This window comes from Protopterus annectens, chromosome 12.part0 (assembly GCF_019279795.1).
Source record: "Protopterus annectens isolate FY-2018-M chromosome 12.part0, PAN1.0, whole genome shotgun sequence".
Lineage (NCBI taxonomy): Eukaryota > Metazoa > Chordata > Ceratodontiformes > Protopteridae > Protopterus > Protopterus annectens.
Window position 1 is genome coordinate 1,252,332,671 of NC_056746.1, and position 16,576 is coordinate 1,252,349,246.

A 16,576-nucleotide genomic window follows, 5' to 3' on the forward strand; every position below is an offset into this window, starting at 1 on the left:
TGCTTATAACACTGACCATGTTCATTTTGCTCTCTATCAGAGAATATGAGAACAAAATTGTGACATGTGCAGGAAGTATGTGTTTTGGCTGCAGAAGGTTTGCTCTTGTGCTAGCTAATGTGTAGGCTTTGCAGTATATGTTTTAAACATTTTCCATTCTGTCCATTGCACTGCCTGTTCTTAAATCATGCCATTTTACAAATACATGTCTGTGTTAATTGCCTTGTTATTCAAAATTGATGTATTTATGCAGAGACGTGGATTATGCTGTTCATTTATTACTGTAACCAAAAAATACATTCTAAAAGACAGAACCCCCCCCCCCCCAAAAAAAAATAAATAAATATGCATACTTTAGTGGCACATATGTGTAGTGTGTGCTATATAAACATTTTTTGTGACTATGATTCAGATGAGAAGACTCAGATTTTATATTTTCAAAAAAACCTAGATACTTTCTAGGTTATCATTTCATCAAAAACCTTATTGTTAATGGTTTAGTATGCAGAGTGTGAAGCATTTAAGTAATTGTTACTGGGAGAGAAAAGAGGTGAACAAAACATGATGCCTGCCTCTGCTGATCCCTTTTCCTCTCAGCAGCACAGAAAAGTGACATGACTGTTTATGCTTTGAGATGGTAGGCTGCTTAGAAGGGTGGGGGTGGGGGTGGGGGATACATATGAACATGATTGGTCCTTAAAAGCAAAATAGCTGTCAGTCTTTGTGTTACAGCTTAGAAGCTTTCATTAGAAGGCTCAACCAAACTAAGCATGTTAGAGACAGATTGGATGAGAAAAACTGGAAGGTGGAACCTTAGTGACATCAACTGGCTGGGCGCCCATAGTAACCAGTCTGATATCTGGAGACAGCGATAGGAAATGTGACTGTTTGGCCAGGACTTCTCCATCTGGGATCCATCTGTGTTTCCTTGGGAATAAGACAGTTTGTTTCAGTCAGTGAAAGAGCACAGCTGTGAGTGTTGACACACATCCAGCTAACGAGAGGAAGGAAGAACAGAAAAAGCTGTGAGACTGAAAGGATAAAGGCAGTTTGTAATCATTTGAGAAGGCTTCAGTTATTGCTGCCATATACGTAAGTGTTTTGTCTTTTATACGAGCTCATGGTTGAAAATAATGGATTTCTTCTATCAGATGTGCAGTGTGGAAAATCTGACATTAAAACAACTGCATTTGAGATATAGGTGGTTGGATAATCATGGAAGCAGTATATCTGTCGCTTATTCTTTGCCACATCTGTGAACCTTCACTGAGAAAATCATTTTAGCTGTAGAACATGGAATGCAGTACAGATGTGTATGATGCCCTATGCAGTCTAAGCTAAAATTAATAAAGTCCTTACATGCTTCTTCATGGGGTGTTTACAGACATATTAGGATATATTGCAGCTTCCACGTTTCATGGCTTTTAAACTGCAGGTAATGTATTCAAAGTCTGATAAGTGGTGCATATTTGCTTGGATAATTCCGTGCTTGACATTAGATGTAGTTTTTTTTCAAAGATTTGGTAAGTAAATATGAGCAGTGTGGTAGTCACTGAAGTAGAGGCATTATACAATTGTGCAGTTTCTAACCAGTATGACTAATGATAATTGCTAATGTCCCCTGACCCAGGAAATGCTACCTTCTATGTGAAAAAGCTATGATACCCCAGAGAACAACTTTACTAGCATGATATGAAATACAGCAGTGTTTGAGTGTTCCCACCTGGTGGTGTTGCTGTACAGATTGCACTATTTAGTTGCTGTGTATTTATGGCTCTACTGCTTGAAATGTAAACATGTAGGCTGATAACGGTAAAATGTAGAGCATATATGTTGCAAATGCTTAATTGATGTTCGTTCTGTAAGAGCCTTACAAAAAGCTGAAAGAATCGAAGCTGTTACGTCATTGAGTGATGAGACCCTAGTCACAAAACCAAAGTGTGACATTCTTTTTTTTACTATCATTTTAAAGTAAGCCACATCATTAGAATGTATGTTCATTGCAAATAATGTTGAACTGTGAGTGATAAATGGTTACTGAGGGAAATATTTCAGAAGCCACAGGAGTGCATGTTATAGATTTATCTCATGTTTCCAGCAACCATATTTAAGGCTAGTGATTATTGTTTTTGTCTGGTGTAGACCAGCACATTGTACAGAATTGTGAAGACAAGAGAAATGGCATCCAAAACATCAAATCTTGTGAGATTAATTTAGTTTATGTGTTTTTTAGCTCATTCTGTAACTGTGTATCTATGCTGAGACATGATTTTGCCTTATTTTTTTTTCTCCTTACTGAGAGGTGCAGTTTTTGAGTCACTGAGAAAACTATTGGTGAATGTGGAATTCAGATCCGTGGTCGTGTTTGTTTGTTTTTTTTGTACATCACAGTAGACTCAAATGCATTGCATCATCTCACATGTGTGGATTCTAATGGGTTAGTTAGTAAAAGCCTGGGAGCAAAATTAACAGTTTCCGATAACGAGTACACCGGTGATGATGTAATGGAATACTTTATTGACCTTAATGGGATTTACCCACGTAGCAGATTGCGGTACTTGAATGATAAACCACGGGAAAGAAGGTTATGCTTAAATAAGTCCTCTTCTGATTATCAGCAAGTGGTGAACTCTAAACAGAATTGAGTAAATGCAAGTAAATCCCATATGCTACTCATGGTGAAAGTGATAAATGTGAAGATTCCCCATCAATGACCAAAACATGGAATGCTTTAGTGGTTTTAACTGGTTTATTTTATTGACTAGTTTTGTGTTATAAATGTTAAATGAAAGTAACAACATTTAATTAGATGATAAAATGATATATGATTTAAACAGAAAAACCTCTATAAACCAAGTTTAAAGTTGCATGTTGACAGAAAGTTAATGAATTGCTGTTTTTTTAAAACGACTTGAACTATGTGATGCTGTTTTAATTTCTGCAAAAGAGCAGGAGATATAAATGCTGCACTTCAGTAAGCTGTTGTATTTGTTGTGGTTCCAGTGTTACTTCTTAATTAAATTTTAGTTGCTGTCTGGAAAGCATTATGTGTATTTTAATAAACAGAAACCCAAGTAAGGTCTGGATTACTTTTGCTGCTGTGGTACCTGTGCTTTGGCTTTATTTGAATGTTGCTTATTAGCCTGGGTTAGCCTTGAAAATAATCCATGTACTACAGTTTCATTATTTGACAAGTAAGTGAGTTCGCCAACAGAGTACTCATGATTCAGGGTGCTTTTATGCCTACCTAAGAAGGATGGTGGGATGCATTCCGTTACAGACTGTGGGTTGTATTTGCTGCATGTGATAATGTGGATTTCTTAATTAAAGAAGGGTGCCATTCGTTGGCTGATTATCAGAGAGGTTATTACTTAGTCAGTTCTTTATGGATTTAGGATTATTATTTGCCCTAGGACAGCTATGCATAACATTTGTTTTATTACTGATTTATTATACCGTAGAAAATAATAAGTATGCATTTATATGTCTGCATTATTTAAAATTCACTTTAGTACACTATTCGGCTAAGGTGTACGTGTGTGTGTGTGTGTGTGTGTGTGTGTGTGTGTGTGTGTGTGCGCGCGTGTGTGTGTGTGTGTGTGTGTGTGTGTGTGTGTGTGCCCGTGCACTCATCTAATGCAGAGATTTTGCTACTATAGCTCTTGCAAGCACATTTATTTATTTTTAGTGGTATAAAGATGTAATTTTTGCCAGACCTGCTTAAATAATATGCCAAAATCTACAGGTTTCTTTAACCAGTGGCTATCACAGTCCTGTTTCTGCGAACATGGAGGCTGTAATCACTGTGACTCTGTGATTACGCTTTCTCTCCATTACTGAAAAGTTAAAATTTCAAATTCTTTTGGAATGTGTGATGAAACATTCACTCAGTTTTGAAAATAGTCACTTAAGAAAATAAAAAAGTGAGTGGAAAAAAATAATGGTGAAACATTAGACAGGTAAAAGACTAAAAGTGCCAAAAACGAGAATTCTGTTTCGAGTACATTTCTGAGCACAGTGTTCTCTGATTTATTTTTAATGTTTTTTTTATGAAGAAATAAGAAAAAAATAAGAAAGATGTTTTCATTTTATGTAAGTACAGATATTATACAGTGCTTCTGTTTTTTAACAGTTGTGTTGATTAAGCTGGTTTTCTTTGTGGCTAACTAGTACCTTTTGTGGATGTAGTGCAGTCAGTTGACCAGTTAGACGATAAGATTCATGGATTCCTTTGTGCAGTAACGTCTGTACAATAAAAGCAAAAAATGAATTCACTGAGAGACTGACTGACGTGCTGGCCTGAGGACAATTGGCTTTCCTCATTACCATTTATTTATGCTAGATAGCTTTTGTAGTTACTCATTAGGTTGTCATTTCGCTACTACTTTATTTGGGATGTATTATGTTCTCAGTTACTTGAACCTTGCCCTGTCCATCTGGCTTCTCAAGCAGCTGACCAGCTATTAAATGTCTGATTTGGACCACCCACACTAAAGCATGGCAGTGAGATAGGCCAACCCAGTCCCTGTTCTGTAAAGGGGGCAGTAGTAGAGAGGACTGAAGGCATGAATACAGGGCACATGGAGTTATGATCTTATGACCTTCAGACATTTGGAATATTTTGCCCCTTCCAGCAATATGGGGGGATATCACTGACCTCCATCAGGGTTTATTTGTCAACGTTAGAACAGTTGGTGAAAGAGAATTGCTATAGAGCTCTTGAACCTTTGCATCAGGTGGTCATACAGATTTCTAGATACAATTCCTCCTTCTGCTTCTATCAGGGGTACTGGTAGTGCACATAGATTTGGACATAGTCATGACGGATGCAGTAAAAAGGATTACATAGAAGTACCCTACATTTGTGCCACTGACTGGTGTGTGAATTTTGTGGCATTGCCTTTGCTGCAGTAACTAGTGGCGGTATCACATGAAGACCTCTATTACTACTGATAACACTCTTGTTATTCCCTCCTTCTGATGTTCATTTTTGTTACCAGTGGTGTAGCTAGGATTTTTAGAATTGCATTTTCCAGAATGTACATCTCATCATCCTGGAATGCGCTTAACTACTTTTCTAGACAGTATACTTTGTCAATATAAAAAAACATTGCAGTATAGCATCTCATTTTAGCTTTTGAAAACCTGCTGTAGTGCTGGAGAAGACAGGTTTTTGCATTGACATGAAGCATAAATTCATCAGCATCTGCAAAGAATAAACAGTAATACTTTTCATTTCACTATATTCTAAGTTTCTAGTTTCAGGTCTAATCACTTTGTAAATTTTATCCAGCTGTCAAACGGTGTCATGAAGAAAGCTGTGTTTTTTTCCCATGGCACTATTTTCTTTCACAAAGGATTTCACATTTGTCACATACAAGGTGAAGATGTTCCTTGGGAGTCTACTTCAGTTAGTCAAACTCGCTAATCGTCCGACACCTATTCATTGGCCCCTTTTTGTCGAAGTCACAAATCAGCGAACAAACTTTTCATCAAAACCTTTCCCAGGGATAACCAATGGTAGGCCACCATCTGGAATTTGCCCTTTTCCCCAGTGTAGTGCAATCTCAGAGTTGGTATGTTTAGTTGAGTTGGGGCATAACCCCCCCCCCCAACCTGGGTAGGTTTTAAACTTTGTGTTTTTTTTTTTTTTTGACAGTCGCTAGGTTGGCCTACTGTTGGTTATCTCTGGGGAAAGTTTCAATGAAAAGTCTGTTCGCTGATTTGTGACTTTGACAAAAAGAGGTCAATGAATAGGTTTTCAGTGATTAGCGAGTTCGATTAAGTGATATAGACACATTCGTTGGGCATTTTTATTATGCCCACATCCATAGAGATCTCATCTGTTCATTTAATCAAAATGTCAATTTTCAAAAGTCATCTGGTCTTTTTGTCCCATCCTGTGTGCAGTTGCATTCCCACTAAATGAAGGTTTTACCCTTTCTACTGTTCTAACCAATGGCTGTTTTGAATTGTAGAAGGTTTTATGTTAAAAGAATGTAGAAATAATCCCTGAGGACTGACTGTGCATGGAATAGGACTGATTGTGGCATAAAATATAACAATCTCTCTACCTTTTAGTATTCTGAAATCATAAGAAGGTGTGTTTGTCTTGTTTTTATTCAAGTATAGTTGTGTTATTGTCATTTTAATTATAATTATATATTACTCCTTTACTAGACATTTGAGTTTGAACTGGCAAACTGGGGTATATTTTCTTCCTTTATAAGCACAGTACATTATGGATTTATCACTCTATCCTGTTGTACTTTGAGTGTGGATGTACTAATGATAGTGTTTTATAGTTTAGCTTTTAAGAGATATTACAGTCATTTTTCTTTTTTGTTCTAAATGGAATTGAACCTATGACTATATAATGTCTTATGACAGATTACCATTGCCAGAATGTGTATTGTAGAGCCGTTGTTTATAAAACGTCGTTTGCTTACTTGTTAACTATTAAGGTCTTGCTGTTATTTTTAAGTTACCATTTCCACAACTCTCAACTGTACAGATTTTTTCCAGAATGTTGCATATTTTTGGTCTGTTCCTCATAAAATTTATGTTGTTTTTTGGCAAATCACTGAGGATTGAAGTTGCTGTATAAATGCATGCCAACACAAATCCTGTTGTTCTAGCAACTTTATAAATTAATCGGATCAATATTTAAAATGTGTCGCTATTCTTGGGCCTTTGTCCCCACATTATTATATACTTTGTCCAGATTTATTGCTCCAATAGGTTGAGGGGTATGCCAGTTCCATGCACTTCATAACATCTTACTAGTGTAACATTATTGTATGCATGCTAAAAAGACGTAAGAGAGATGAGTGCCAATTTAAATAGGTAGACTTTGTTTGGTAGCTTTGCACCACTTGACAACAGAAGATAACAGAACCTTTACTCAACCTGCAATAGGCAGTATTACAACTACCTGCAGACTGCCACATCAAAGCAGGTGTGCCATGTTTGCTACTCACCAGCTAATTCTAGCACGTTGCATGTATTCTGGTTCTACACAAACATTGATGGCCAAAACTGTGTATCTGTCCACTGCTTCTCCTCAATGTAGAGCAGCTGGGGGGGGGGGGGGGGTTGAGCTGGCATTCCTAGGCACTGTAATCAAGAAGTGTTACCCAGTGTCTCACTGCACACATATGATAACTCATCATGTGGCCACACCTACCACAGTGCACTGCAACCACTGTACAATAGTGTGAAGCCAAGGAACTCTTCATGTTTGTACCATAGCAGTTGGAGATTTAAACTGTGATTTGTAAGTCATGCAAACAGCTGTATTTTGACTGCATCCAGAATTGCAGTATCCATCATAATTAATGTGCTAGATGTTAATATGCTACTTCACCACAGTAGAGCATATCTCATTTATTTTGCATGCTGTGTCATTGGCCCAAACAGATGTAGAAGAATGTGATATATCTGCCTGCAATACCACCCCCACTCCTGGCACTCCCAACAGTTACTTACCTGCTCTTCTACTGTGGCCAGAAACATGGCTTTGATGTCTTTGTTTGATGACAGAGCAGTATGCCTTTATCTTCAGGATCAGGAAGATTATCTTTGTCCCTTAGTTCTGCCTGTAAAGGATATGTGGTTATGTACTTCATCTACTGTGATGTACCTTATAGTGTACTAGCATAAGGCACTGTCAGGCTGGCCTAATTACTCAGACTTCAGATTTAATGATAAAAATACTTACACAACATTGCCTTCTTTTCACCTACCATGCCTACCTACATGTGATGCTTGCTATGGATTTTCACACATCCTTACTTTTAGTGCACATCTCCACAGAATGTTACCAGTTACTGACAACATGTATTCTGATTAATGCTTCTCAGACTTTTTAAAACAGTGATCTTGAAACCTCTATGACACAGAGAGGGCTGATGTGATGCAAGGCAGACACACACAAAAACACCTAAATACACATAGACACATTTGTTGATTGGTATTAATACTGGTTTGAGTGTCTGCTGCCTTGCAATTGTGTTATTTTTATATATAGCTATATCATTTAGTCTTTTGACTTCTGAGGTTGTACTGCACTTATCAATGGTTGCTTATGAAAGTATTTGGGGCTAACTTAGTGCACCTAAACCAGTTATCAAATTGTATTTTACTATACAAGTAATACAACACGTTATTACAACTGCCTGTACTTAACATTCCCATGTATGCATAACAAAGTCTGTTCTAAAAGATTCTATTACTGGATTTGCTAGAGCAGTTACGTCCAAGTGAAGTTTGCCATGGAGCAGTATGTCTTTTATCCTTCAGGGCTAGAACTCAGCATAGTTTATTTTGTGGCTTGTGTCACTACAGTGATCGAGTTGTATTTGTCGTTCAGCTAATTGCTACTGAAACAGGCAGGCATACCTCTGTAACATACCTCATTTTGCTTCTTGAAAATGTTTCCATAATGAAAGGGGTTTTCACACATTATTGTTTGCAGTTTTAAGCAAAAAGTAAAGGTTAATAATAGTGAATCATTATGTAAAACTACACATTTTGGCTAAACTGTCATCATCTTAGTTAAAGTCTTTACCAGCTGTTTATTTTACTTACTGCTCCACATTTTTGAGCACAATTGTTTTGTGTTTGGGAGACTGACAAAAGAAAGCTATGCAGACAGTTGATATAGGAATGGAGCTCTGTCTCATGAGGTGAAAAGGAACTGATTTTTCAGCGTGTAAGTAGGAACGGTACTATATATTACACGTTGTGACATGCCTTTGTTTGGATGTAGACCGCATACTGTTCACTTTGCCCTCCTGTTTTTGTACTTGAAGCTCTGCAGTCACTCTAAGGAATTTGTTTTACCTATACACAGTATAGTTTGAGTTCATAGTTTCCCTGGTTTACGGCGTAACAAAAAAAAAAAAAGTGGTTTCAAACAGATGTAATGGGACATGAAACAGCTGTGCTGCAGATGGACACCATTATGAGGTAGGTGGGAACTAATGTCTGAATAATAGACGCACTCATTTTATCGTGTTCTGCATGCAGCATTTTCTGTACTGCTCAGAATCAGTCAGGTTTGGTGTCTCAGCAGTTTTAAACCATTTTTCAGCTGTGCTTTCTGGGAAAAAATCTGTCAGTATTATAGATGTTGATGGATTTCTGTATAAAACTGTGTTGTGTTCAAAACCCCTCTCTTTTAACCCCACCCCAACAGACTCACTGAAATTAAGAACATAGTAAACACAGTAACAAAGTTGCATCTTATTTCTTCTGCTACCTTTTTAGACTATATTTAAAACAGGAGTTGGTTGCTTACATCATAGGCTGCTATTAACATCTATGACCATGTTCTCCATATAAATGGAGACCATTACTAAAAATTTCACCTTAGTAACTCTGTGTGCATTTCTGTGTCTGTGTGAATTTTGCCTTTTACAAGACTTGGTGTATATTTTAACTCTTATTAATGTCCTGCACTGCACATCAGAAAGGAACACAGCAATCCAAGAACATGTGAATTAATTTGAATACCTTATATTTTAAGTTGTTAACTTGATGCATTTAGAGTGAACATCTTTGGCTTTATGTTGTGTTATGGATGAAAGTGTGCAAGTTAGGTGCACAGTTGATTGTAGCCTAGGTCTCAGACTGAAATGGCTTATTTAGCACTTCCTGTTGAAATTCTGCAAATAAATTGGCAGTTCTGTAACTGCATGCCTGAATGGAAATGCCCTTTTTATTGCAGGATGTGCCACCTGGGTGGGCCATGATCCATAGTCTGCATAATGTGCTTTTTAAATGGCCAATGCTTCAAGGTTGTCATGAGCTCATAATGAATTTCCATTCCATTCATAGTGATTCGCTCACTCTTCCATTGACTGAATGAGCCTCGTGACGTTCAGAGTAACACAATGACAGGCCCCTGTTATTTTATTGGAGCTGCAATGTCCTATTTTGACATCATAGAAGTGGGAACTACTGAAACAGAAGCCTAACATCCCCCCATTTAAACTGGTGTACAGGATGCTGTGCTTCATTGCCAAATGTTGTAAAAGGAGTGCGATATATAATGTGACATAAGATACAATATAAAGTTATACTGTACTGACACCAGAATGTAACTAAGGAACTATTATTTCTGAAAGAACTATTTTTGGTCACTTAGTGCCTCATTGCTGCATGCAGAAGTGCCTTCCAAGCTGCAGATATTGAAAATATTTACAAAGGCCATTGAAAAGTAAGTACATCCAGCCAAAAATTTGGACATGTAATTAGTATAGGATTCGAATACCAAATAGCATACTTTTTCTCTTCCAGTAAAAATGTGGGATGCTACTCAGAAACATGTTTTAAAAAAAAGAGTGGCAAAAATTATGTGATGATATAAACACATTATAAAAGAGACAGTGTAAAATCTGTAGAGCGTTAGTGAACTGTATTGTAAATATCACACAATGCCATTAATCTTTGCTTCTGAGAAAGGACACTGTAAGATTTGTGTCCTCTTTCTTTAAATTTTTCATACCACTGGTATGTTGGTTGTAAAGTGTGGTTTTGTGTGTAACTAGACAGCTTTGAAAATCATGTGTGATGGGGGGGGGGGGGGGGGGGAGTTCAGAAAGTTGTGTGAAGAAGTAAATCCAGTCTGAAACTAAGACATACCACTAAAAATAGTTCATCATTTCAGGTAAATCAGGCCTGAAAACAAAATAGTGGCATTTGAAAAGTTCTCATTCAAAGCAGGGACCAGTACCTTTTGTGACATCGTATTGAGAATATGATCATGTAAAAATGGGAGAAATCAATGTATCAGAAAAACACTGCATTTTTTTGTTATGTAGCTCCTACTGTATTTCGTGTAGAAGTAATAGACTGTAGTTTCCTATTACACTACAAGGTGGTGCTCCTTTTCAGGAATATAAAAAGCCAGGTGGTACAGTGATAGCGTTGTTGCCTCACAGCAAGAGATTTTCCTGTTTGATTCTCGGCTGGAGTGCCTTCTGCATGGAGTCTGCATGTCCTCCCCGCGGTCGAGTGGCCTCTGAAAGACATGCGTGTATGGGCGTGCCTTCGCTGAAGGTTGGGCGTCAGGTTGGCAACTCGGCACCATAAAAAAAAATCTACTGCCAATCATTAGCAGACCGGAGTTCCGCTGTGGTGACCCCTAACCGGGAAAAGCCGAAAAGACTAACAAAAAGACAATTTCGAAAGTGAAAGAGGAGACTGGAACACTAACTGAAGGAGGGAAGACTGAAGGGAAAAGGGCCTTGCAGTATGACTGGATTTTCTTTTCTTGTGCTTTGGAACAGGGAAGTAAAGTAGCAGATTGTGTCTGTCTCTGTTTGAAATCCTGGATGATGGTATTTTGTGGAATCAGGAGAGAAGTCTGAAACCAGTAGCTCCATGCCTGCTATGATTCATCAAGAAAAGGAGTTCCCTTGGGCCTAGTACCAAGAAGCCATAGATGATTACCAGAGTTCTGGTAGGTGATTTTCTACTTTTCTCATCAGAGGAACTATGGTGCCTGGTCACTAGGATATTGTCGGTGGAGTGGTGAGAGGCTCTGGCCGTCATTTTTTATTTTTATAAGATTGTGGTCCCTCCAATGCTTTGTGCATTACAAATAACTGGGATCCATATGAGCTCCAACTTGGGCCCCATCGTGCTGACAGCAAGACTGTAAATAGTCACTGGCCAGTGAACAGAGTAGAATAGTGTTTCATAGTTGGGTCTGTTTAGAATTGATCAAGGGGGTAGAGGGTGTTAGTACTGCTGAATGACATTGCATTCTCTCATATTTATATTGTGTCACTATAAATCTTTATTGTTCAGTGATAATGCATTTTGCCATGTTAGTACTGCTGCCTTAAAAAACCTTTACTGCTCAATGACATTGCATTTTCTCATATATGTATTGTTGCATTATAAATCCTCATTGTTCAATGACGTTGGATTTTGCTTGTGTTAGTACTGCTGTCTTCAAGAATGTTGCTGCTCAATGACATTGCATTTTCTCATATCTGTATTGTTGTATTATGACTCTTTTATTGCTTAATGACACTGCATTTTTTCCCATGTTTGCATTGTTGCATTATAAAGCTTTACTGCTCATTGATATCACCTTCTTTGTACATGTTTGAATGTCAAGACTTTCTTCTGTTGAGTTCTGGGGAAGAGGGTGAATTTATGTTTTTATTGCATGCATATCTTACCTTGCTTTATTGCTAACTGGTGCACTGTTGAAATAATTTGTTTATGGTTGTGCTATTGCCTTTTTAAACTAGATGTGTCACCTAGAATAAAATCTGTCCCGCTTGCCACCTTGGTGTGTTGGGCCTATAGGGGTGTCACCAGAGTCAGGTAGGAGGAACCCATATCTCTTCAGATACACCTGCGGGTGCGCTACATTTGGGGACTCATCCGGGATTGCCTGTACTGCCTTGGACTCCACTCTATTCCCTTGTACATGTGGAAAGCAAATCCAGCAGAAACATCAACCCAGAAGCTGCAGTTTCACTGCCCATAAATACTGTAGGGCCTGAAGTTTTGAATGCTTTGGGAAGTATTGTAGAAAAATGTTTAAAGCCTACACATCCATTCACTGGATTTGGCTACTGCAAATTGTGTTTCTTTGCTGGCAAACAACCCACACCTCAGGGACAGGAAGATTTTGAATCCTGGATGGATCAGGCCTCACAAGCCCTAGAGGAGTGGGATATCCCAGAATCTCAGAAGAAGCAGCGGATAGCTGAAAGTCTAAAGGGATAAGCTGTGGATACCATACGCAACCTAAGGATGGGTAAGCAAGATTGCATGACCAAGGACTATTTAGGAGTACTGTAGGATGTGTTTGGAAGGACTGAGAGGGCTGCTGACCTACTGTATCAGTTTGAACATGCATACCAAGAACTTGGTGAGAAACTATCTGATTACATTAAGCAATTTAATAAAATGCTCCACCAGATCATCCTAAAGAAGGGGGTGGATCCGAAAGTAGCTGACCAAGTATGGATTGGACAAATTTTACAGGGAGCTCAAGCTATGGACCCCATTGTGTGGAACATGAGGATGAGAAATAGGGAAGAGGCTCTAACTTATTCTCAGTTGATAAAAGAGGTGAGGGAAGAGGAAGCCCTGTTGGAAGCCAAATCTCAGTGTTCAACAGCAACTAAAACAGTGAGTGAACACCAGCAGGAGCCTATAGCCGTGCTCACTACTCAAACAGGAGTCGTGGCCCAGAGTGTCTGCAACGTAGAGGTGTCACAGTGGCAGATTCAGGTGTCTTCCCTGACCGACGCCATAGCTCATGTCACTTGAGACAGTTGCAGAATTGCAGAAAGCCATGGTAACTTTAGCTGAAGGGAGGAATACATCAGATAGAACCTCCACGAGAGGACTCAGGGAAGAACCAAATCGGCCAATGCTCAAGAGTTCCTACTGGATTTTGTTTTCACTGTGGAGATACAGGACATATAAAGCAACAGTGTCCTAATGCAGAGAACTTGAAAATAGTGAACAAACTATTATTGGCTAGTGCAATGCAGGGAAACTTCAAAGGGCCTCAGTGAAGGAGCCAGCTGAGTGCCCAGTTACAAAGAGCTCCATAAAATCTAAAATCAAGAGACAGCATCTTGGATCTCCTTTCCACACTAAACCTTGTAAAAGGGGAGAGAAACTACCTACTATACACACTTCTAGCTCATCTGAGGTGAACAACTGAATTGGAAAGCCATGTCAGCCAAAATCTCAGCATCTAAGACCGCAAAGCATTACTAAGCAAATGTCTTATCCGTTAAAATGGCGAGGTCAGCTGGTTGTACCTCAGCCACATGCTGACTGCTGTACAGCCGAACAACACCAGAAACAAAAAATACCTGAGGGCCTACTGGGGCCGTCCCCTGTTGTGTCAGTAAAAATAGGAGTGTATAGTAAAGCACTGTTGGATACTGGTGCAGAAATCACCATTCTTTACAGAGACATCTACCAAAAATACTTAAAGCATTTGCCACTTGAAAAGTTAGAAGATTTGGAGATCTGGAGGATAAGTGACACGAAGTTCCCTTATGATGGTTATGTCTCACTCAAGTTAGAATTTTCCATTTCAGCTGTTGGGTCAACAGATGTTTTTGAAACACTCGCTGTTGTGTGCCCCAGGCCAAAAGGAAAGGATTCAGCATCTATTTTAGTGGGGACAAATACTGACCTCATCAGAAGAATGCTAATGCCTTAGTTGATCCAGGAACACCCAATACTACATCCTCTCCTGAGACCAGCTTTCTGTGCCCTTCAAAGGGAGAAGGATAGTAAGAAAGATGAAATTGGTCATGTGTGGACCCTGTCTGGGAAAGAGCATATAATTCATACTGGTCAGGTCACCTGCTTGAGAGCCAAAGTGAGGATGTGTAGACAAATGGTTTCCTCTCATCTCATGATGGAAACGGATCCAGAAAGTGACTTGCCACCGGGGCTGTAACTAGTCCCAGAAGTTTGGCCTGCAGACAGGTTAAAGCATCCTTATGACACTTTGCCTGTGGGGTTGAAAAATAAAGGAAGTACTCCCATTGTTTTGCATTCACAAGTGCGTTTGGGAAATGTTTATGCTGCCACTCCCTTACCTGTTTCTGTGTTGACAAGGAATGAGAGCAGAGCCAACGAGTTGAAGCTGGAAGATATTGAGATAGGAGGTGGTCTCTTGCCCCCGGAGTGGTTACCAGAGTTAAACAGCTACTAATGAAAAAGAAAAATTGTTTTTCTACTAGTGAACTAGATGTGGGCTGAGCAAAACGTGCAGAACACCGAATAAGAGTAAAAGAGGACCGGCCCTTCAGGGAATGTTCCAGAAGAGTAGCCCCAGGAGACCTGGAGGACTTAAGAAAACATTTGGAAGAACTAAAAGCCGCAGGGATAATTTGAGAGTCAAGAAGTCCATATACCTCTCCCATTGTCATTGTCAGGAAAAAGAAAGGGTCAATTCGCATGTGTGTTGACTATTGTACTCTGAATCAGCCTACCATTCCAGACCAGTACACAACTCCCAGGATTGAAGATGCTCTAAATTGCCTGCTGGGCAGTAAGTGGTTCAGTGTGGTAGACTTAAGGAATGGATACTATTAAATCCCTATGCACCCAGAAGATAAAGACAGGAGTGCGTTCATCACCCCTTTGGGATTTTTTGAGTTTAATTGCTTACTTCAAGGTTTATCAAATGCACTGGCAACTTTCCAGAAAATCATGGAAAGAACAGTTGGAGACCTACATCTCCTGGAAGTCTTAGTCTACCTGGATGACATCATTGTCTTTGGGAGGACCCTAGAGGAGCACGAAGAAAGACTGATGAAGGTATTGGACAGGATTGAGAAGGAAGGCCTGAAGTTGTCATTAGGTCAGTTCTTCCAACCTTCAGTGACCTATGTGGGACGTGTAGTGTCTGCAATTGGAATATCCACAGATCCCAGCAAAGTTGAAGCGGTGACATCTTGGCCCAGACCCAAAACTATCACAGAGCTGCAATCTTTCCTGGGGTTCTGCAGTTACTGTAGAAGGTTTGTGGAAAGATTTGCAAAGATAGCAAGACCCCTCATCCATTTGCTCCGAAATGATGAGAAAACAGATGAAACAGATGAAGATATCCTTGTGAAAAAGCCTAAGAGACCGAGAGGTTCTAAAGAACTCATTGAGAGTCGTGGGCTCCTGAGTGTGAAGAGTCATTTGAACAGCTTAAGTATTGCCTCACACATGCCCCTGTGCTGGCATATGCTGACTCAACAAAGCCATACACTTTACATGTGGATGCTTGCAGGGATGGCTTAGGAGGAGTCCTTTACCAGGAGTATGACAAGAAGCTGAGATCTGTGGCTTTTATCAGTCGGTGTTTATCCCGTACAGAAAGAAACTACCCTGCACACAAGTTGGAATTCCTTGCCTTAAAGTGGGCGGTAGGGGACAAGCTGCACGACTATCTCTATGGGGCTGAATTTGAAGTGCAGACTGACAACAGTCCTGTGACATACATCCAAACCACTGCAAAGCTAGATGCTACTGGCCACAGATGGATGGCAGCTCTATGCAACTATAATTTCAGTTTGAAATACCGCCCAGGACACAAAAATGGAGATGCTGATGGTCTGTCCAGAAGACTTCGGGGAGATTTACACCCCGACGATGAATGGGTGGAAATTCCAGCGCCAGGGGTGAAAGCTATGTGTCAGATTGCAACCAGCTATCAACACACTGAATGTTGGGCCCAGAAGTTGGGTCTGTCTGAGGCAAGCATACCCCAAGCTTACTGTAATCTGGTCACTTTGCAGGCTTCACCGCTACCAGCTTTGAGTAACATTGACCTCAGGAGAGATCAAAGAGAAGACCCCTTAGGTCAGCTGGTGGTAGCTGCTTTAGAGAAGAAACAAGTTAATATACTTCACATGGATATTCATCCTCTGGCAAAACTTTTGGCCAAAGAATGGGACAGACTCCAGATACAGAATGGACTAGTGTACAAAAAATATCCTAGTGTACTCAGCAGTGAAAAATGGCAATTGTTGCTTCCTCAGAAGTATAGAGAAGTAGTACTCTGGTCATTGCATGATGAACA

At 39.5% G+C, this 16,576-nt stretch overlaps 1 protein-coding gene across 4 annotated transcripts in view; it reads left to right on the forward strand.

Annotated features, from left to right (window-relative positions):
* The first annotated feature begins 832 nt into the window (after window positions 1-832).
* The window catches only part of CBFA2T2 (CBFA2/RUNX1 partner transcriptional co-repressor 2), a 370,144-nt gene continuing 354,400 nt past the window's right edge, over window positions 833-16,576 (forward strand). Inside the window, exon 1 of one of the 4 annotated variants that reach the window (XM_044090262.1) lies at window positions 833-1,092. The gene's annotated coding sequence lies outside the window, so the exon portion shown is untranslated. Of the gene's footprint in view, window positions 1,093-1,164; window positions 1,436-8,821; window positions 8,971-16,576 lie in introns of those variants that run through there. The other 3 variants (XM_044090269.1, XM_044090265.1, XM_044090268.1) reach the window with 3 other exon arrangements.